Here is a 23182-nt window from a genome sequence, read left to right on the forward strand (position 1 = left end):
ATTACATCATAGATTGACATGACTCTTTTTACACAAAGGCATGTCCTGTCTTTTAAATGTACAGCACAGTAATTGACTTCTTCAGGATTCACACACACTCCTCAGATTTTCTTTATTTTACACTGCATGCTTGATGTGAAACCCATCAATGCACCACACATATGCAGTACTGAATCAAACACAGACACACACAGTAAAGGAGCCTCTCTTTATATGTGCCTGCCGTCTTGAAATTTAATGAGTATGTTAAGTCTCTCACAGTGCTCAGTGCTGCACCACAACAAATTTCTGTCAAGCATGAGAGAATAAAAATAAATTGCTGGAGAGGAAGGAGAAATAACGTTGCATTATGGTGGACGATGTCGCCACCTGTGCATCCTCCTTTGCTAGAACTGATGCTGTAATGCAATGTCTGGACAAATGTTACATAACAACCAGTCACCATTACATCAAGGCTACTTGAACAGAAAACTATAGGAATTTCAATCACCCCTGCCTGTCTCTTTCTTTTTCTGTCCAAGAAAAGTAAGACTCATGGTGTCAGTCAAAGGTAAATTTGGCCAAAGTCAGAAACAAGGGTAGTTTTTCTTTTTCTGCTGTGAAAGTAGCACGCTCATAATCCCACAGTTCTACAAATTATTCATTATCTAAATCCGTAGTTATTTTGGCTTCATTATATTTGCTTCATTTCAGTTTATCACACTATCGTATTTGGTATGGTGGTGCTATGAATTTGTGATTATCTTCACCCCTTTGCAAACACATTTCCACCACTCTTTACTCATTTTACTGTCACACCACGTCATTGCTGATAATCCTTATATCAGCTGTCCACCCACTACTGCCACAGATAAATCCCGACTCTCTAAATGCTGTTTATCTCTTATTCTGTGGTTTTCGGCAAACACGCAAAAACTAAGATGATCACTGCTCCACATATGCCTGAATTTTAAAAACAAAACACTCACAAGTAAATATTTGTAATTCACATCTAATTAACTTTCCAGCCAAATGGCTAACTGATGGCTCCTGGTTTTACATGTGTCCACACAAACTATCTGTTAGTGGAACTGCTATCAGAGGGACTCTGGAGTCAAACACCATCACTTCATAAACTAAATTTGCCCTCCTGATGCACATTAAATGAGAGTTAAATGAAAGGTAATGTGATGCAGCAGGTAATTTCGCTCCTCAGCCTAATCATGTACTTAAAGGTTAAATCTAGCAATATGCTGTAGTTTGTTTTATTGCCAACAAATCCCCAAAATATCAGAACAAACAATTAATTGATTCCACCAACAAGCATTGCCCATGTAGCTAAAATCCAAACACTATGAAAATTGTTTCATAACTATTGTTGCATGTTACAGTGAACATGGGTGCTGTAGTCTATTTTGCTTCAATCCCACAAACACTATCCTGCACACGAAATGTGTTTTAATCCACAGCTGAAAACAGTCCCCAACAGATGCAGTATTTCCTCCTGCTTACTAATGCTGCAGTGCCCAGATCTTTTAGGAAATTATTCAGCAACAACAATTGAAACATAGAGCAACAGCCTCCTTTAAGTGCAATGTTGCATTGTTTTATGTGAGGTCCACAGAAAGCTCAATACCAGACAGGAAGAATTAAAGACTCTGTTCGTGTGGCTGATTTTCAAAAAACTGAGGAGACAGAATTTCTGTTGCTGACCAACCACGTTCAGCCTAAGGCCTGTGTCCCCTGTGCTGGGACAAACCAAACAGCAAAAGTGGAGAGAGGATGCAGACGTATCAGGTGGTCAACATGACAGCCACCAAAGCTGCAACTGGTACAAATCATAAATAAATCACCAGTTTAGATTGCAGCAGGTCAAGTCAGATGAAATCAAGTTTAAATACAGCTCCAAAACACATCCTCCAAGGTCTTCACAATGCCACTATTTTCAACTGAGTACAGCAAACCACCAATATTACATCATAAAAAAGTGCAAGGAAAAAAAAATCTCATCAAGGAAACAAACATGGAGGAAACTGCAGGAAGTGTCTGACAGAGAGGGAACCATCATCCAGGACAGTCAGGCGTAGAGCGGGCATACAGAGGGGGTAAATGGAGATTAAATGCCGAGAACAACTTGGAATATATTAACAACAAACAAAATATATGGGAGAACACTGGAGTGAACATGGGGCTTCAGTGTCAACTCACATTTTTGTCATTAAGGTCATCATGCCTCTGACACAAAAACAAAAAAAATTAGTTCATTCTGAGGTGTGAAATGGGATGGATGGATTTAAATAATAAGCAAATGAAAGGCATGAAACTACATTTAATTTAGGAGGTTTTTATGTAATTGTTTCAGTACTTCTGGTTAAAATTATTGAATCTTCATCCGTATTTTTGTTTTGCTGTTGGATTTCTGGATTTGTTTCATCAAAATTAGTTGACCGCAGTTATTAACTGACAGCTCACTGTTGGCTGCACAGCTCCTCAAACCTACCAGGGAATTATTAGACGATTTCACTGGTCATTACTGAAGCCATGCAAGCATATTACACATTTCTGACTGCAGACAAGAATTCTTCTACAAAAATGTAGTGGATGAAGATATTATCAGATTTTGTTGGGGGTCTTCACATCTGCCTTGGTTGAAACATAATAGATGCAGTGGTGAGGAGGGTGAGAAAGCCTGAGCAGTGACAGGTGGAATGTTAGATACCACAGAGATATGTCTACCTGTGTCACCAAAGCAATAGAAGACTGTTCCCCAAGGACTTAGACTCTGATGCCCTGAAGTTCAGCATTTTTCCTCTGTTTTTCAAAGGCTTTGTTAGACAACATAAAGCATAATGACACTGCTTCCTGCAAGGTTCCCCCCGGGAGGACACATTTTTAGATACTGGTGTAAAGAAAGCAAAGGAAAACACTGTGTTCCAATTTGTTGAGGAATAAGACAAGTTCTTGATCGTTACCACCATGACTGAACTTTAGCCACTCTTCAGCCACACAGCAACAAACTGTAAACAAGACATTGTCATAATATCACTTTATAAACTTCTTATTTTCAAAATGCTAGCTAGGAGTTGCTATTGACACATCCGGCAGAAACTAGCCAGGTTCAATCCAGAAACAAAATTGGAAAAAATTGCGAATTCATAGGAATCATGGGGCAAGGTGCAATCTGCACCCTCACCACTCGATGGCTGATATCACAATTTTTAAGCTTGACTGAGGAGGAAAAACTGGTAAGTTAAATTAATAATAAATTAATTGAATACTTTTATTAGTAAAATGTATTTAAATTAATCAAATGTTCATGTTTATACAGTTTGAGAATTAGAAGTAATAATGTTGGGAATAAAGGTAGGCTGTAAAGGTGAGGTACACAATTCCTGTAGCTGACAAGACTACATGTGCTTTCAAAAATACCACATCATACTGTTTCCTGTGGCTATACCTTATTGTAGCTACAGCATAAATCAGTCTGCTGCGCTCCATCTCACTCACAAAGCTGAAAAACACCTCAAGGCCATTGAAAGAGAGGAGTGGTCTTTCACCCTTCAACTTCAATCAAAGGTTGCTGAACCTATGGAGCGTGAGAAGAACTTTTATTTTTCTGAGAACGTAACAGCACAGAATTGACCACAGAACACCTGTCACAGTGGATCATCAGGGGCGTAGATCATATATTCTAGCCAGTGAAGTTTACCTTTCCCCTGAGGACGTTACAGTCTGATACAATTAGCATATCGCAAGATGACATCCTCCAGTCTAATCCCAAAGAACTGTTGAGGGCTCTGAATATGAATCCCCCCTGGTGTATAATGTCAGAACAATAGTGCAATGAAAATGCTAACTATCTGCAGTGATGGCATTAAGTATGGGAGGTCCAAGAACTTCCTGTTGCTCAATAAGTTCATTTTAATTCAGTGTACTTTGCACGTGCATTGGTGTCCAACGTATTATTGAATGCGCTCCTCTCTGGTTTCCCCCAGCAGACTACGACATAAATCGCTGAGCACATCACTCCTGTGCTTAGACCTTTACATTGGCTCCCTTTAAGCCTCCTGAATTTACTCCAAGATTGCACTTCTGGTTTATAAAGCACCGAATGACCTGGCTGCACAATACATTTCTCACATGCTCACTGTTTATCAGCCACAGACCTCTCTGATCATCTGGTGGGGGAATTTTTTGTTGTTCCAAGAATGGAATCAAAATCTGGTGAAGCTGCTTTTAGTCACTCTGCCCGAAACCGTGGAGCAGCCTGCCAGATGACCTGAGATGTGCCCCTAATCTTATCAATTTAAAGAGTAGGCTCAAAACATTTCTCCTCTGCCAGGCTTTTTATTAGTTTTTATCCAAAGCCCTAGTGTATATGTGCATCTGTGTGTGTGTGTGTGTGTGTGTGTGTGTGTGTGTGTGTGTGTGTGTGTGCAGCTGGGAGGAGGATGGTTTAATCTTGTGTCCTGCATTTTGGACTCAGTATTTTACATTGGCAGTGTTGTTTTTCCTTGGAATCATGCTGAATCTACCTTTCTGTGAACGTACACAGGGTGGACAAAATAACAGCGACATCTGAGAATAGGAAGGGAACAAAGTATAGTACCCTTAAAATGATGCCACGTGTGAATTGTAAAGGAATAGCTTTACATGTTGGCAGTCAGCAGCCAATTATCTTAGCTTTGCATAAAAACTAGGGGTGAAATAGCTAGCCTGGCTCTGTTCAAAGATGAAAAAAAATACAGCTCCAAGACCACTCATCAACATGTTATATCTCATTTGTGTACAAAAAGTGCAAAAATGATGAGTTTCCAATCTTCCTGGATCTGTTTGCCCCCTGCTTCCAGTCTTCGTGCTAAGCTACGCTAATCAGCTGCTGGCTGTTGCCCATAATGTCAAGCTATTGCCTTAAGGATTTAGTACGCTTGAAACTATGTTGCACAATTGAGCTGTCACTTGTATTTGAAATTCAAATGTGGGAATAAAAAAAAAAAATTCAATCTCATATGATCTGATAATTCAACATTCTCAATGTACAAACACAACAGGCCATGTCTCGTCTCCAGTGGGGCATGCATTAGGTCTGCGTGCCCCCTCGGCTATTGTTGTTCTCTTTGCTAGCGCAAATGAAAACTAATGAGCTGTGGTGACCATGACACCAAAACATCTGAAAAGTAATGTGAGGAAGAATGTTGAATTCAATGCCATACAGGATAAAGAAAGAGGTCTAAAGATAGAGGTGAGGCTGTTTCCTGACTTTGTACGATGCAGCTGCATTACTGTACACTGCCTCAGCTTGTCTCTCAAGTGTGGTATTAATTCTACAATGTATTTTAAGATAGGGTACCCTGGTTACATTTATATTAAGTCAAACTAAAAAAAAAAAAGTTAACTCTACCTCATTTGACAAAGTGGCCTCACCTCTGCACTACTGGCAAGTCTGCCTGCCTGAAGTGGGTACGCTTGCTAGTTGGTTTCCGAAATAAAAAGATGCGGATGGAGGAGGTTTGAGTTGCTGGTAGATGCTCCAAAAAGCACCTCATGTGAGGCACACAGATTATTTTATTGGCGTTTTTATTGTGTTGATGCAGCCTCTCTTTCAAGGCCACTATTATTGTCAAGTGTTGCTTTGGATTGAATTATATAGTGAGGTGTTTCTGTTATTTTGTCCTCTCAGTGTGTTGCCCAGACTGCGCTGCGGGTTTCAAACTGCAAGTCAGCGACTGGAGCTTTGTTGCTGTGAGCACAGATAAATCCATATGCATGGGTAAACACACAGTCACACATGCCATATGGCCATATACTGCAAACAACAACATCGGCACTAAACTTTGTCTCGCCACCGTACAACTTATCGAATTTTCTGTCAGTTCAAGTTGTAAACCGTGGACTCTGGATATGCACAGCAAGTGAACTGAATGGTTCACAGGAGAGCAGCAGACAGAGAAGATGTTTTCATATTTCCGTTTCACAGAAGGAACTTATTTGAGATGTGGTTTCATGACACAGGAGCAGGTTTACAGTCATGTACTTTGGAGAGAGGGGGATGTTCACAGAGTAGTCCTGATTATTCATGTTTTCCAGCTGATGGATGATAAAGGATAGCGGGGCCAAAATGAAGACTAAAACTTTTTTTTTTTTTTTTTTTTTGTTGCAAACATCTGCTGGGTCATGATTGATTCCCAGGATCAGCATAATCATAATGAGATCCCTTCCATCTCCTATCTGATTGATTTAAACAACATTGTCAAATGCTTCCTTCCTGGCCAGTGCTAATTTAAAACAGATGGCATCACCCCTTTTTGGCAGGGACCTTGGAACAAGCTGAGCCATTAAATAAGTGAAACTATGTATACATTTTAATGGTCTACTGGGATTGTTTTTGTCCTCACAAGGACCCATTGATTACTTGTCAAATGACAGCATAGGAGGTACAGTAGATGTCTAGAGGTCATCTAATCTGAGAGAGCTCATCAGGTGAAGCACTGATCTTTCCCGGAAACTTAAAAGTCAGCCGAATGATTACTAGACTTACATTTATTCTTTTCAAATGGCATCAGTCGAAACACTTTAAGGTGACTGCATCATGTTCATATTTCGACTACTAATTGGCAGGTGTATCAAAATCAAAAGAACTACAGCACATGGTTCAAAGTCTACTTGCTAATGACAGACCTTAAAGATGCCAGATTTTTTTCAGATACAAAGCAGCTTCACAGAACTGGAATCAATTTTATGAAGTTTTCAGTCACAACAAACCTAAAAGAATAACCGAAGAGTCAGGACAAGTTTGAAAACATTCACTTCTGTGGCATAATTATCACTAATTAAGTCATGAGGGAAAGAAAATCACTTTGAACATTATCTCTTTTTTAACATAAAAGTCTGTGCAAGCACTATGCCATTAGGAAATGCACAGATAAAGGCACTTGAGCAGTCAGCAAGACGCCTTACAGAGTCTGCCAGTATCTCCCTCTGGGTGCAAGCTATCTTGTAGTGCTGCAGCCAAAGCAGTGTGATTGAGCAGGGCAGCTCAATGAATGCAGATATATTTACTTAGAGTGTTGCTCTGGGAAACATCAATCCAATAGGAGTCGTTTCTCCAAAGTTGGGGGATCATTGATCCACAAAACGTGCTGAATGATTTAAGAGTAAGCATTTCTCCAGCAGTAGCCCACTTTATGTACAGTATGAGCCAAAGGGGGAAGCTTGTAAAGAAGAAGAAACTGAGTTTATGTATATTTGCAAAGAAAAAAGCGGACACGCAAATGGAATACAAATGTATGCTTTAGATCATCAGACAGTCTTACAGTGCCATTTAAGGCTTCATGGCGAACTTCTCCTTACGTAACCCAGCTGAAAACATACGCCAGGTCATATTATGCTACTGAACTGCCTCAGATACTCTAGCCTGACCCTGAGTTAAAATCATTTAGTATTAGCTCAGGGGCCACACAGGGGCTGCTTTAGGTTGAATGATTGAAATAAAAATAGTGGCAACTGTGCTGTATTCATAAGCATGGGATGGAAAATCAATATGAAGTACATACTGAATGTGAGAAAGATTTTTTTTTCTTTATTCTCTGTGCTGTTGAGGGCACTTAAACTGATTACTTGCTATATTAAAATGTCCTGTTACAGGACAGGTAAGGGGACACAAAGACATTTCAGTTTCTGTGCCTAAGTGATTTAAATTGGCCCAGCTGGAAACATGTGCTTTCTGACTCACCAAAACACTTGTCGTTGAGCCGGTACGTTGTGTGCTGTGCTGCTTGTTTCATCTATACAAGCCTTATTCTGAGATGAAGTCATTCTTGTCTCAATATACCACAGACCTTCTATTGAAGTGCTGTGTTGTGTGTAGTGTCACACAGATTAACGCAATGCAGCTTACGTAATTCATTTCATTAAAATATGGAACTTGAGAACAGTTGCATTTTATGCAGCTTTATACTTCTACTCAACTACATGTCAGAGGGAAATATAATATAATCTTCACCCCCTTACTGTGCAGTGAAAACAACATATGTCCAAATTTGAGTAAAAGCGTTCCTTTATGGGTTGAGAAAATTCTCGTTTCTTTTTTTGTTTTGTTTGTTGGTTTGTTTTTTTAAGTTCAAGGAAAGTTTTTTTTAGAGATACGTGGTTCTCACAGGACAGCAACACTACGAACACATGATGAACTTATATTATATGATGCACTGATGTAAATTATCAGTATATAAAGCAGTTCAAATTTGCACAACCTTAAATATCTACAGCAGTAAAATGTAACATACACATTAATGCAGCAGAAATATTTCTCTTAAAATATCATATATAATACTAAAACACTGACAGGGAGCATTTTTCTGCAGAATGAGTACTTTTGATATTTTCGTAAATTTCGCAAATGGCATGTCTTCTATCTGTCTATAAGTTATCAGCTTTATTTGGATTTTTTTTGATTACTTTCTAACCAAAACACATTATTAGTTGGTTCATTGGTTGATTTTCTATCTTAAATATCTATCTTGAATATCATCAAAATAAAACGTTTTGCACGATCATGTTGCGCGCTCTGTATTGAAATCAGTGAGCTGGGTTGCCGTAAGGAGCATTGCTGCCCCCCAAAGGCGATTCCACACAGTTCATTTTGAATAGAAACCTGGCATCATGTAAAAGGCACTTTACATGCTCAACAAAACTATTCCCAGGTCATCAATAAGTGACTTCTGTTGTCACCCCCTCTATACCTCAGACAGAACAGAATGGTAAAAGGTCCGCATTTATATCGTATTATTTTTCGTCTACTTAGGCCACTCAAAGCTCTTTACAACACATGCTATATTCATCCATTCACACACACACTCAAGCCCCAATGACAAAGCAACAGGAGCAATTTGGGGTTCAGCATTTGCCCAAGGACACTTTGACATGCAGACTGGAGGAGCAGGGTCCACCAACCTCCTGATTGGTGGACAACCCATTCTACCTCCTTAGCTGCAGTCGTCCATAAGGTACCCTTTAGCGTACGTATGTGATGCCTGCCAGGAAGCCTATCTAACACGTGGCAAATGTTAGTTTGGTTAGGTTTAGGCACAAAAAGCGCTTAGTCAGGTTGAGGAAAATATCAAGGTTGGGTTAAAATAAGTATGTTTATGTAAATTCACTTATTTACGTAAATTAAAATAAATCAACACTGACTTTTGGTTTCAAAGAGAACAAGAACCTCAGCCTGCGTGAAAGTCGTGTGTTTTATCCATCCATCCACCCCGACCTCCTCAGTGCACGCACTTTTTCGCTCTCTATACTGCGTCATCTTGCTCCGAGCCTAAAATTGCTGCAGTTGGGTTTACATTGCAGTTACTTGAAATCCTGGGGCGCCTCATATAGATGCATCTGTATGAGACGCAGAGAGGTGAAACAAAATGTCATTGTGTGGGTAAAATCTATCTATGTAGGTCCCTTTTACTCACAATTAAAGACGCAGAATACAGACAAATAACGAGCAGTTTGCTCATCATGAGTGGTACTACTCAGCCTGTGAAACCAGGTGTGTAGCATCCTCTGTGGATCTGAAGAGAGCTTTGTCAAGTCAATCCAAATGATGTCATCCGGTTTGCCTTGGCTTGGGCTCAGAGACTACGAACTCGAAACAGAAAGCTGCAGGTAACTTGAAAGATGTGGGCATTTATCAGGCAGGGAGTGTCTAATGAAAGAGCTGCATATCAAGTTTTTGGAGCTCCCCCCATACAAGGGACTAAAAGTCAGGATATCTAAACCTCTGCTGTTTTGATTACAACAACACTTTTATAAACCCGTCTCTCGTGAGTTTCTCAATTTTAAGGATGTGCTTTCCTAAATCGCTGGAGTATCTCTGCAAGAACACCGAGTTCTTACACTTAATTAACAGCTTCAGAAAATGTTTCCAATTTCCTTCCTGGCTGAACTACCATGAATCTTAATGGAGGAGTAGGAACGCGGTGCTAAGATGTTGTGGACATCATCCTCTCAGACCTCTCTGTGATGCACACTGTGTGGTATTTTTGATACTGTCAAGAGCCACATGAGGAGAGACACCAGACCAAAATGAAGGCACCACAGCTTCTTGGGACGCTGGTTTATTTCCATCAGAGTATTGCCTTTGAGGAGTTTAAATGAGGTAATGAATGGACATGGTCAGAAGCCTCTGCTGTTTTTCATCTAGACCTGAAAGGAAGTCACTGGCTCCTGCTGTTTTATGTATGTTGACATAAGCTTGCACACACATATATGTACTACACTGCTGACTAGCACATTCCAATCTATTCTACTTTTTTCCGAACATGATTTTATAATACCACAATTATTGCAGGTGTATTTACATCAAAACAACAGTTTTTAGCACTAGAATTAGAAATCTAGATCACATCGCATCACTGCCTTCAGCTCTGCTTTACGTTTTCTTCCCTGTCAGAAATTAACAGCACACAGTAATGGGAACTGGAGCAATAGTTCCCCTTTAATGCTTAATTGGCAGCATGATAAAGTCTGTCTGAAATGACACTTCAGCACTTCACTCAGCAGTTCGTTCTCCGTATCGCTTCTCATTTCCCCAGGCTGCCGCTGAGATCAGGTAATCTGTGAAATCTGTTTAGCTAATTAGCCTCATAAAGATTTGTAAACCTTAACAACGTATATAATATCACAGATTTCAAATGTTCCAGTATCTTTAGAGGGTGGTAGCCATAACAACATTCAATAATTTATGAACAACCTTAATGTGTAAACCATAAGCACGGCGAGGAGTCCTTTCATGTGAACAAGACGACAAGATGTCTTCAAAAAAAAATAAAAAACCCAGTGCATTCCTTTCAGTTTCAGCCAGCCGGATTTTTCTCTCAGCTAAGTTGTTATGCAAGTGTTCAGCTCAGACACTTGCTCATTCACAATTCATGCTCATTGCTGGTACACCCACACACCAAAATCTCTCCACTTCCTCCCGTTTTTTCCCAACCCTGCTCCCCCCAAACTGTAATTTTGAATCCCACAACACAAAATATTTCTTCATCATTCCATTTTGCACTCTGCTAATGGTTTGTGCCTCCTGGTATGTGTGAGACTCCATGTCACTTCCAGGGCAGGCTGTCATTTATTCAGCAGAAGACATTTTGTGTGCTCATTCCTTTTCTTGTCTTGTTATCCTCTCCACTATGGGAACGAGAGGAAAGCGGCATGTTGCCAGCTGTTCTGATACTTGTCCACATATTATAGTAGGTTGAGTGGAACAAATGTTAGATGTGTGAGATAGAGTCCAGTGTTACACAGGCTATCTTGTATAATAGTAGTGGTTATCTAATCAGAGTACTGCTCTCTAGTCACTGTCTGATTGCCTTCAAATTGCTTTAGTCTCCAGCAGAGTGTCGTGCAGAACACAGTATCTACAATTTGAATGCCATTATTTAGATGTGGGCGCCCAGTGTAACAGAAGTGATATCCTTATTAATGTCCCTATCCGATGTCAGCATTTTAGTCTGTTCCCACACATTGGCAGTCAACAAACTGTAAAGTGCAACAGAACCTCCACTGTGAGAAGCAAATTAAAACGCAGTAGGAGTGGTAGCCAGCCATCCTAATTAGCCCATTTTGTTTAACATGCCTGAAAACGATGCTCACAGTTTCCTTTTGTGGTATAAATGCAACATTTCAGAAGGGGAATATCCAGAAAAATTCAACACCTGGCAAGTCACACTGGGTCAACACTGTTGTTACACAGGAGAGAAGTTTGTTGTCTCTCAGAAAACGGTGAGAAAACACACAAAAAAGAAAGCTCAGAGACCAAGAGATGCACCTCGGGGAATAGGAGTCGTCTTTTGATGTTAGTGTTAAGAGGTGCAGAGATAATAATCCCCTTTGGGACGTGGGAGTAGCTAAACATCTTCTCCGACATCATTATGATATTGTAAGTGCAGGTGATGGGCAGAGCTGAGCTGAGTAAATATGTATATACGTGTAATATACACAATACACAGAAAAGAAAATAATAACAATGACATATTTCAATGTGAATGCAACACTTTATGTATAGGAGCCCATTCCTGCCGTGAAAAGAAAAAAAGAATACATTTAAAAACACTTGTACGGTTCGTCCAGACTGTTCGATGCACCCGCATCGCACCCCTTAGTTAGCGTTGCTACACCTGTCAAATGTTCAATTCTCCCACATATGCAATTCACACTGAAAATAATAGCAGATCTACCACTCAGAATTTATAATATCTCTTTAAACCATGGTTTCTTGATTTTAGACAGAGAGGAAAAAAAAGCAGGCTGATCATTTAGTTGGTTACTGTCAGTTTTGCCGGTTGAACTCACGACTGCTGCAAGCAGATTTCATCAGCTGTGCACCGAGCTAACTAATGAACACCAACCTTGTAAAGCTAAAATTGCATGCCCTGGCAAAACATCAGCATCCTCCCCAGCTTATAATACATGTGAAAGGCATGGGCATAAAGGAGCACGGTTAGTCTCGTATTGCAGGGCAGAGCTCGTTAGGCGTGCTATAAGGAAAATGTTAGATCAGACTGTCCTTTGGTGGATGCTCGGCATACGAGAGAAAAAACACAGCTGGAAAAGCAGCTACAATGAGTCATGAGTTTGGCAAACGTAACCCTGTACCAGATAGACAGTTTGGCTGAAGTTGCCAGAGCACCACTTCCTCAAACCTCCAAATAATTATGTTAGCATTAGCACTAAAGCTAATCAGCTAATCAACCGGACACTCTAATGTTTTCAGCTTACGTTAGAGCAGACAAACACACTGTGAGATTTTTAGCTGAGGTATGATTGGTCAATCACAGATTGGGGGAAAGGTATAGCAAATGGTCAGTTTTGGTAATTTAAAATGATTCTACTGGGTGTCAAATGTTTAAGTTTGACCAGCCATGAGTAGTTTTATTTTCTTCATGCATAACTTGGCCAGGCAGTATTGGGCTTCCATAGTTTGCAATAAAAACTATTAGCTGTTTTTTAACCTCAGCCACTTTAACAAACATGCACACACGCACACACACATGCACACAGATATGCCCCAAGGCTGCTACGGTCCTATTGACTGATCCCCAGGCTGCGACCTTCAAGCCATACCTGCAGCACCAATTAATCTTAGCAAAGTGATTCATTCAGAGGTTGAACCAACAAGTAACAAATGCAGCCCTCATCTCAGACTCCTCGCAGTCGAAAACGTTTTTTCACCAGGAGAAAGCATTGAAACTCTATGTACATATTCCAGCTGCAAATGTATGAAAGTGATACTCCCTGAGCTAAGAGCTTTAAGGAGAAGCTGAACTGATAATAAAGATTTAAATAAATGTCGAGGAGAACCTATGCTCTATCTTGGGGATATAATATCTCTGGGAAACGTTGGAAGAGAAATTCATGAGACAAATATTTGCACGAAAAGATAAAAGTAAAGAGCCAGGGATTTGAGTCCTACACCTCGCTGAGCACTGCTGGTTTTGGTATTCATTTCCCAGCTGGATGAAAGCAGAATTTAGTGGACACATAGATTATTCATCTGTGACTCCAGCACAAGCACTTACAGCCCTATATCTCAACAACAGACCAGAATGTAAAACTGACTACAAGTAGCTCGCCGATTGATGGTGAGTGTGAGATATTTATGAGACAAATGCACGTCCTAAAGCTTGATGGCACATCTACTTCAATCCAGTATTTTTCTCTCTAACTGCTATTGATAAACACAGATTGGCATGGAAGACAAGCAGCAAATCCCGGCACAGAGAAGTCGGACATGTTATTGGTATGAATCATTTTTGACAGTGCAACTTGATTTTTTTATTTTCATTTTTTTATTTATAGAGCAGGATTGGCAGGAAAAATAACATTCACCCAATTCCATTTTTGATGTGATCTTAAGTGAGTGTGAGTGATGGACTTAAAACACGGATGAATAACTGATGGCTGGAAAACAGCTGAAAATGAAACGGAAAGCTCCGAGCCTGCCTCGCTCTCGCCCTCCCTCTCGATTGTCCTCTCTGCTTCGAATGCAGCAAAGCACTTTCAATGAGTTACCATAGAGATGATTATTGCAGTTGCTGTTGTGAAAAATTTGGCTCAAAACCTCAGGGACAGTACCAGCATAGAAGATATGCAGAGCAAGGGAAAAAGATGAATAAACAGACATGCTTGAGAGAAACTATGAGGAGGTTTTCTGGGGTCAAGCACATTAAGAACAGCCTGTCAAGAATTGAAAATCAAATAAATATTCATTTTGCTTTTAATTTTGAGAACGTGATTTTTTTTTTAGTTTTCGCTCTCATTCCCTCAAGTATTAATGTATATGTATTTGACGAGGCGCCAGGCCTTGGAGAACTTTGTACCACTTTTGTCCAGGTGCCCTTGAGCTAGACACTTAACTCAGCTGCTCCACTGGATCCGCTCAGCGGTCAACAGCTGAAGACTGCGGCTGTACTGGGCTGCTCCCAGGCGTGAGTGTGTGCAACTGTACCATGAATGTTAAGCAGGGCATAGCTAGAAAAAGAGCAAGCACGCTCAGCTGACTTTCCCAAGATAAATAAAAGCAAAACACAAAGAAATCTAAAGCTGTGTATTTCAAAGCTGTGCCATTTTCAGCACAGTGCGCTGGGGATCAAAGGTTAGAACTTACAAAACCAATCTGAATAGACAGAGGAAGTTGTCAAAAGTTCCCGAATACGGTTACCGACACCTCTAAAGGGCAATAATTAACATTTTCTCCAAACAGTAACTTACAGTGTTGACAAACTCTTTGTTCAACCTCACTATAATGAGAAGATTCCACGCTTGCTCTTGTTCACCTGATGTTCATTAGATACAGCAGGTAACTACTTAAAGGTATAAAATATGTGTTAATTGCCTAACTTTAGAGCAGCTTTAAAGATGCTTCGCTGCTTTACAGAAACAGGTTGACCTGTAGACATTGTATGAATACTTTGTACGTGCATGTGTCCTGAACATTGTTTTAGGACCTGTGTGTTCACTGAGAGCCATAAGAAACCCGTCAACCTTGTACGCATGATCACGCTTAGACAATAAAACTGGTTCTTAGTCGGCTACCTTATGCTAAGCTAACTGCCTGATTAGCTTTACACTCTTTCTGTATGAAAACAAATACATGTGTTTCCCAAAATATCATAGTATTCCTTTAAAACTCGATCAAATCACCACAATCTAATTGCCACGCAGTGAATCCGGGTGTTTTGGGGCCACTTTAGGTCCTGGGCTTCAGGCCAGTTGCCTGCTTTGCCCAGTTGGTAATCCAGGTTTCGTTATAGTAAAAAGTGAGACTTGAATGAGGGGGAACGACGCCACATTATCTAATTACTTAAAATTCAGTGGTAACTAAGTATACAGTATGGATTTTTATCCACATTTCACCCCAAGGCGCACACACAAAATTTATGAGCAAACCACATTTTCCTGCTGCGTCAGTTATTGCTCACGTATACTTCCACGGGAAGCTGAGGTGTTATAAGACTCCCTGTAGAGTTTAAGGCCAAATGAAATTCTCCCATTTTCTTCCTTTTGTTGGCATCAAACCTGTGACCTTTAAATCACTGGAGATTCTCTCTCAGCCTTTTTTCCAAGTGTTGTTATACAGGAGCGGTTTCCTCCTTGGATTTTTGTCTACCTATCAAGCTGCCCACAGAGACTCCTGACTGTAGCTGCAATGGCACCAAATTTAATAATGACACAACACAGAGAAAAGCTTAAATTCTGTTAAGTCTGACATTACTGGATCTGTTGTGTTCACTCGGGGTGTGATGGATAGGCAGCGGTGAGGAGGTGCTCCACAGCAGTCTGCTATGAGGGACTGAATGAGCTGCAGGAGGAGATCATTGCCTTTCTGATGAGATTCTGGTCCGTTAGGAGGCCATTATGTGGCAAAATACGATGTTCTTCAATCTTCTCCTTATCAATAGCACAGGTAAGCTTACATCTGTGCTGTGAAGAACTCCATGGCTAAAATCAATACATCAATCAAGAGAAGTTCCCAGCTTGATGCAGCTCTTACCAGTAATAATCCTCTTCAGTTATCCTTTTAGTGAACAAGAAGCTAAAATATCTTTAGCATCAGTGGAACTGTTTATGAGGTCCCACATGGCCTCTGGAGGCGACAGCAACTGAAAGGGCCGAGCTCGGCTATGAAAGTCCACAAAATGGCAACAAGTGAATCAATAAACCCATGCATTTCTACTGAAGTTCCATGGGTCCTCTTGACGGCCAGACTATTTCATTTGATCTCTTTAAAGTTGAAGAATTAATGCACTTTATGATGTGCCGCATGTCCTTCAGCATTTCAAGTCCTAGGGCATTGCCCAGAGCTGGTAATGACATGCAAAGAGATACATCCATCCTCTGGCTGCTGGGGAAAAAAATGAGTAAACTGAAATTTAAATAAGCATTAAAGGATCAGAGGAACTTACATTCATTATACATCCCTCTGTAACCTCAGTTTAAGGGCATGACGGCTTCTATAGAATATAGTCACAGCATGAACAGTATACAGTCCTGTGTAACCAGGCACATGTTTTTGTTTGTTTGCTTTTGCACAATTGCAGGAAAAATGTTCTGCTGGCATGAATAAAGATGATTGGACAGCATGATATTAGGGGCGGATTGTTCATGAAACGACACCGAGGCACACATGATAGGAACCGCAATGATCCTGCCGAGGCCTGGCTCTGCTTTTTAGATTTCAAATTCTTGTCAGTCCTGTTCCTGTTTTTGCAAACACCATTTGGGCTGACAAGCAAACTAAAGGCCACCCATGTTCATATCACAAAATATACCCCTACACATCAAACCCCATCTCTCCTTGGGATTAGACCACACCACTGTCCTTCCCACTGGGAGGAATCCTGATGAGGAGCCGTGGCACCGACTGGCTGGACGCGATAACCCAGCATGTGAGCTCACATTACAGTCATTATATGGCCACTGACGGAGATGCATGTAAACCCATTCCCGCTTTTTCCAGGTCCACACCTTTTCTCTACTGTGAGGTAAAAACACAGAACTGCTTTCTAGTAAGATATGCTTCACAAAGAGTTTTTAAGATGTAGCTAATGCCTTTATCCTTTTTACTAATGCTCTATGGATGAGGTATAAGCCATTAAAAAACCATTAACACGTTTAATTGCACTACACTTTTGGCAAGTTTTTTACAAAACACATAAAAAGGCATTAAGACAAGACAAAAGAGACAAAAGTCAGTATAAAAAGACATATTAATAGGTTGCAGAAACGCCTTCATCTGATGTCGTCTAATTCATAAAAGGTAACAGGTTTCACATGTTCTATGAGCCATCAGCAAAACATTCACGCAATTATGAATGCTGCTAAGTCATCACTTGTTAAAGGCTTATGAATCAAATGTGCAGGTGTAAATTATACAATGTTAATAAATGGATGTTGGTCTAGATGCTTGGCAGCCTATTTGCTAGGTGTTAAAGTATATTTTATCAGCTTCTTACTATGAGCAATGGGATCCCGCACAACAGCAAACACAACATTTTCTGTTAAACCAGTTTTGGTTGTTTCACATAAGTGATTTCTGTCTTCTTGCTGGTTTGATTTTCCCGAGCAACAAGGGATTAGTGGTGACATTACAGGTGCACAAAATGGTAGCTAAACCATTTCCCCTGTTGTACCTACTTTTAGTAATGTTGCAGCGTTGTAGGATAACAGAAATTATTTTGTGAGTAAAGAATTATCACAGCAGTAATTAAACGGATGGTTAAAGCCCTGAAAATAAAACCTTCATTGTGATAAAGTTGCAAAGTTTTTTTAAACAGTTGAGTATGCACATACTTGCTTTCACACAAACAAGATGTATTGATGTTTCCCCATTTGCAGTCTTTGTGCTAAACTATGCTAACCCGCTGCTGGGTGTAGTTTTATATTTAATGGACAGAAATGACAGTGGCATTAATCTACTCCCCACATCTCCAACTCAAGGCCGCTCAATGTGCTTTTTTGTCATTGAACAGACGCCAATAATATGAAGAATTTATATAATCGTCAGTTATGAAAAAGGTGCAGCTCACTCTCTGTATGAAGCACTGTCTTGTGTTTTTCTATCATCATAAGCCAGACAAATAAGACCTTTCCTGTCTGAAGAAGAAACCAATCCACAGCTGACTCAAAAAAGAATGGGGCTCTTTTCCAAGATCCCTACACATCCGCTCCTCTGTCCTCATCCTTGCCCTCAATTCCCAAAGCAATCTAAAGTCAGCGGTTCTATTAAAACAATACTGCCTCATGCAAATTGCTACTGTCAAGCCCCTTGGTTTTATTTCTCATCCTCACCACGGCTCTCCAATGCTTTAATGGAGCTTGTGCCAACCAGACTTCGCAGTGTCAGGTAGGATCAATGGTATCAATGAAACAATCTGACAATGATCGCCGGCACTCCCAGGCTAAAAAGAGCAATATGTGTCATTGAATGGATGAGCACTTCATTGAGGGCTGCTGGCAACAAACCAGGCAAGACGGGCTTCAGATCTAACCTGCACCTGTACGGCTTCCAGATCGCACAACTTTTTGATACAGCAGCATAATTATCCTCATAGGCAGGTGGCGGCCTGCGCTATTGTCACATTTCAATGGTAATGTTAATGACCTGCCACACACACACAGCATGGTAGCTCCTACTCATCCCTGATCACACTGTGGAAATTTAGAAAAAAAAAGAAAACCTCTTACCTCTTAACATAAGATTTATCTTGTCTGTTTCATTAGAAACCATTTAATTAAATGACTGATTTACATGCTGGGCACTTTGGCACTGTTCAACTTCTCCTCACATACATTAGTCATAAGGTGTTGCAGTGTGTGCAAGGGCACTTGCAGAGTACCCTGTTGAGTTCATTAGGACTGCCGTCTGCTCAGAGGAATATTCTTGTTTCTTCAACTCAGACGAGTGACTCGGCAGAAGTCTGCACTCTCCTCATAATGAGGCCTTTGCTGTGGGTCTGTGGGTGTGTCTCAGTCAGCCATTCACAGGTTCATGAATAATTTTAACTCTTTGCTCTGAAAGAATAAATTGTCAGCTCAAGGTTTCGAGGTCTTTTGACAAAAGAGACGACATCTGAATAAAACTGTGTACGCTTGTGTGCAGTGCTGATTTGAAGTTGAAGGTTGGAAGTGGTAATGTGAGTTTTGCATCAAAAAACAAAAAAACCACTTTTATTGATAACTCAGTGTGCGCAGAGATCTTAACAATAAACTGAAGGCACTCAATGTTAGACCAATTGAATTTTACACACACCTGCTGATGAATACCTTCATCACAAGCACAAACCTTATTCTTTTCAAGGTGGTCGCTAATGTCTTTAGAGGTAGGTTCTTTCTACTTTTTCTAGCAGTGAGCTCAAATCTTATGTTCTTCTGTGCAGCACAAACAAAACATTTATCGTGTATTTCCTGCAATGTGCTGTGGCCCAGTTGTTGTTGCACTTTGCCTGACTAATCCAAGTTTCTGAATAATCACATTGACCCTATTGCCACGCTCATATCGTAATGGAGACACTATCGTTTCTGACTTGCATTTTCACTGGGGAACTTGTTTTTTTCCAATTTGGTGGATACATCATGTCAGCCAAGGTCAAGTTTATCATACTCAAATTTAATGGATACACGAATAATGCAGTATTGTTAATGCACCGAGCTGAAACTAACATGTCATAAATATGTAAATCTTTCCCATTCCTAGCATCCATTTGGCACGTGTGCCAATGTCAGAGCAGGGACTAATTGTTTACAGTATGTATTATACACTCATTTTCATAGTTTTTGCAGTTAGCCGAAAAAGTCAAAGTACTTTTCCAAGATGTTTCCCAAAGGATGACTAGGGGAATGCCACTAGTAAACTTCCCAACTTTCTGTTATTATGGGTTCCTGATAGTGATGGGAGTGGTGGCTCTTTATAGTCAGCCAGATCATTTGGCTCAGCTCAGCAATAAGAGCCTCTTTCAGCTCCAGGACAGCTCTTCATTTAGTGCCACTTCTGGCTTTTTTAATTGAGTCAGATTTAGCAAGGTTTTGACCTATGATTGATTTGTGTGCCCATATATCACTTAAATTACTCAATGTGATTATTAAACTTTTTAAACCTTTATTTCCAAAACACCCTAATTTTACATAATGTTTGGTATAAAAACTTTAACAATGTCAAAACATCAAACTATTACATGTGCATTAATGTTTTTATTTGAATTGAACTGTGCTTGGCGACCGGTGCAACATTTAAGTCTCCCCATGCCTATCTTCACTACTGACACATATGTTATAGAATCATCCTTTTATTCCGCAACCGCTCAAATACATACCAGCTCTGATCCTTTGTCTGAGTTGTGCAAACAACCATTTTACAAGATCGCCGCTCTGTATGCATACACATACTCGCACATGACATTTCCTTTCAAAGACCATTTCAATTTCAATTTCCAAGTTTCACAGCACTCTTTGAGAGCCATAGTGCGAACACCCCCCCCCCCCCCCCCATGATGATTGGGCAGCACCTGAGAAGCCAGGTTAGCCAGAGGGTGCCCCCTGCTACAAGCCATACTAAGTTACTGAACACATATATCACACTAACCTCTGTGATGGCTGGAACCGCTTCTTTCTGGTGAGGCGTCCAATGTCAGATGATAGTGACCATTATGATGATGATGCTGATGCTACTTGAAGCTGGTTTTCCAGGTCTGGGTCCGTCAGTGAAAAGAGTTGCTCACAGTAGCAGATTGTTGCTTTGTAGCTCAGTGACTTCCTGCTGGAGGTTGTCAGGAACATCAACTGGAGGTTCAGCTCTGAGAGGTTTTTGGCAATGTCCACCACCAAGGCCAAATCACACAGACACTTGCCATCACTGAGTTTCAAGCTGGAGACCCACGTTTCCGTCGCAAACGATGTGGCGTGTAAAGGTCTTGACTGGCTGGAGGCGACCTTCCCGGTGATTCTCGCGCCCACAGAGCAGGTTGTCGCCGCTGCCGTGAACAAGCTGAGTGAGATCCAGGACGCGCTGGACGCCGTGGCTCACGGGACGCTCACGTGGCTGATGGCCAGGATCCCGCAGGCGGAGCGGCCGCTGGTGCACAGAGCCGTCAGCGCGGCCGGGATGGGACTGAGCTCTGCTCTGAACATGTCCGAGGCTCTGCTGGACCGCGTGCTTCCTCCCACTGAGGAAGATGAAGGAGAAGCTCACCTGTTGGAGGGTTTTGAGGCGCCAACGCTCCGGAGAAGTTACCCTGCCCGCCTACGTTCACTCCCCTCCAAACTGTGCAGGAGGACCTACCGCGTGATTGGCTCCCGGATGCATCTCTACGAATTATTCCTGACAAACTGACACTTTCCAACTGTTTTACTTTGTCTGGCAGCTCCACAGCAATAACAAGGCACTCCTTCACAAATTCTCCTTCTGAATGAGGTTTCAGCTTCTTAGCTATTAGCTCGCTCACCACAGACGCTTGCCTGCTTGTTGAGCCTCCAAACTCCGCCGAAGTTAGCTAACTTTCATTAAAGCACATTGTCCTCGCAGCTAATCCAGTTTAGCATATTTGTAGCTGTGATGACGCTCGAAATTAGCCTTTTTCACGACTGTGAGCGCGGACCACAAACTACTTTAGACACGCGGGCTTGTCTTTTACATTAATAAATACATAATTTGACAAAATACCATTTGCACATTTCTCTTGGAGGGCAACACTCCGCACCTACTTGCGTCCTGTTGACAGGCGCCATGATGACTCCGCGTCGAATAGCCTACGACGTAAGTTGTGTTCAGGGACCGCTCGGGAGAAACTGGCTAATTAAAGTTAGTTTTCTTTAAATTAATGACATTGAGTTTTAATTTACTGTATGCACAGAAGAATAATTGAATTGATTTAAATAAAAAATATTCTAATAATTTTGGCATTTTTCCCATGTCAACACACTATATACTCATCAATTTCTTTATGATGTTATTAAGGGTTGATTTGGAACTCTGTATATTTCTAGTGTTGTCCCTTTATCATGTGCTGTAGCTTATTTCCAAACTTGAATACATCAAGTGCTGCATTTTTTCAAATTTTGGTTAATAACACTCACCACAAATGTTGTCATTATGTGATTTAGCAAAGTAAAATATCACCAACTGTGGGTCACATCAAGCCAGTGGTTTAAGCAACAATAACAGGATTATTCACAGTTTTTAATGTGTTTTCTGCCGCTCAAAAATTAGTTTAGTGTGGTTGAATTATTCACTAGCTTCACATGGTGCAGCTTCAAACCAACTACAATTCTGTGCAAACTGTGCCATCACAACTAATGAAAACTGTCTTTCCTTTTAATTTTTCAGGACGATGCAGAAAGTTTCTTTCTGAACCTGCAGTTTATTACACTAAAGTTGTATAAAATCAAACAGGAAAAGCTGCTAAACGCCAGCAGAAGGCAACATTTGGCCTCCTTCACATCTTACATGTGAGTCAAACTAAAGCAGAATACAGCTTGGCAGCTTCAGTGTGAGGAGGAACTTCTGAGCCTCTAAACAAATAAGCTTTCTGTTCCACTGTCAGTCATTATGTTAATTCACTAATGCAGATTAAAAAGTAATTGTTAACAATGTGTACACAGAATAATCAGCCTTGGCCGACTGCTGTGGAGCAGATAAGAATAGGCTGTAGAGATGTCCAGTGTAGGGCATTATATGCTTCATTACACACTTTTGTTCCTAGTGTGTTTATTTAAAAAGATTTGGCAGGAGCAGAGCCGACTGTAACCTTATCTTCCCCTTTCATTTTCCTCCACACAGTCAAACTTAACCCCGTGTGCAGTAATGAGGTGTTAATTTAACCTATAGCTTTTACATGGAACTTGGAGGTTTGTCTTAATTAGAGGCTAACCTGAAACTTTGCTCTGCAGTTGTTGGAGTTTAAAAAAGCAACTCTCAACATTAGTGCCACAACTTATTTGTATTATTATCTGCTACTGTTCTGGTCTGTAAGTGTCAGAAAATATTGAAAAATTCTCATCACAATTTAATTAACACCACTAGGATGAATGAGAACATCATTAAACTACTCATCATCAGAATAATGTCTAAAAAAGTTCAAAATTTAAGATATTTGGTTGGTGGAGCAGTAAGTTTTCAGATCTGAGAAACTGAAACTAGTGAAACAACTAACTAAAGGTCTGA

Source organism: Chaetodon auriga, chromosome 4 (genome assembly GCF_051107435.1).
Source record: "Chaetodon auriga isolate fChaAug3 chromosome 4, fChaAug3.hap1, whole genome shotgun sequence".
In the NCBI taxonomy this organism is placed as follows: Eukaryota; Metazoa; Chordata; class Actinopteri; order Chaetodontiformes; family Chaetodontidae; genus Chaetodon; species Chaetodon auriga.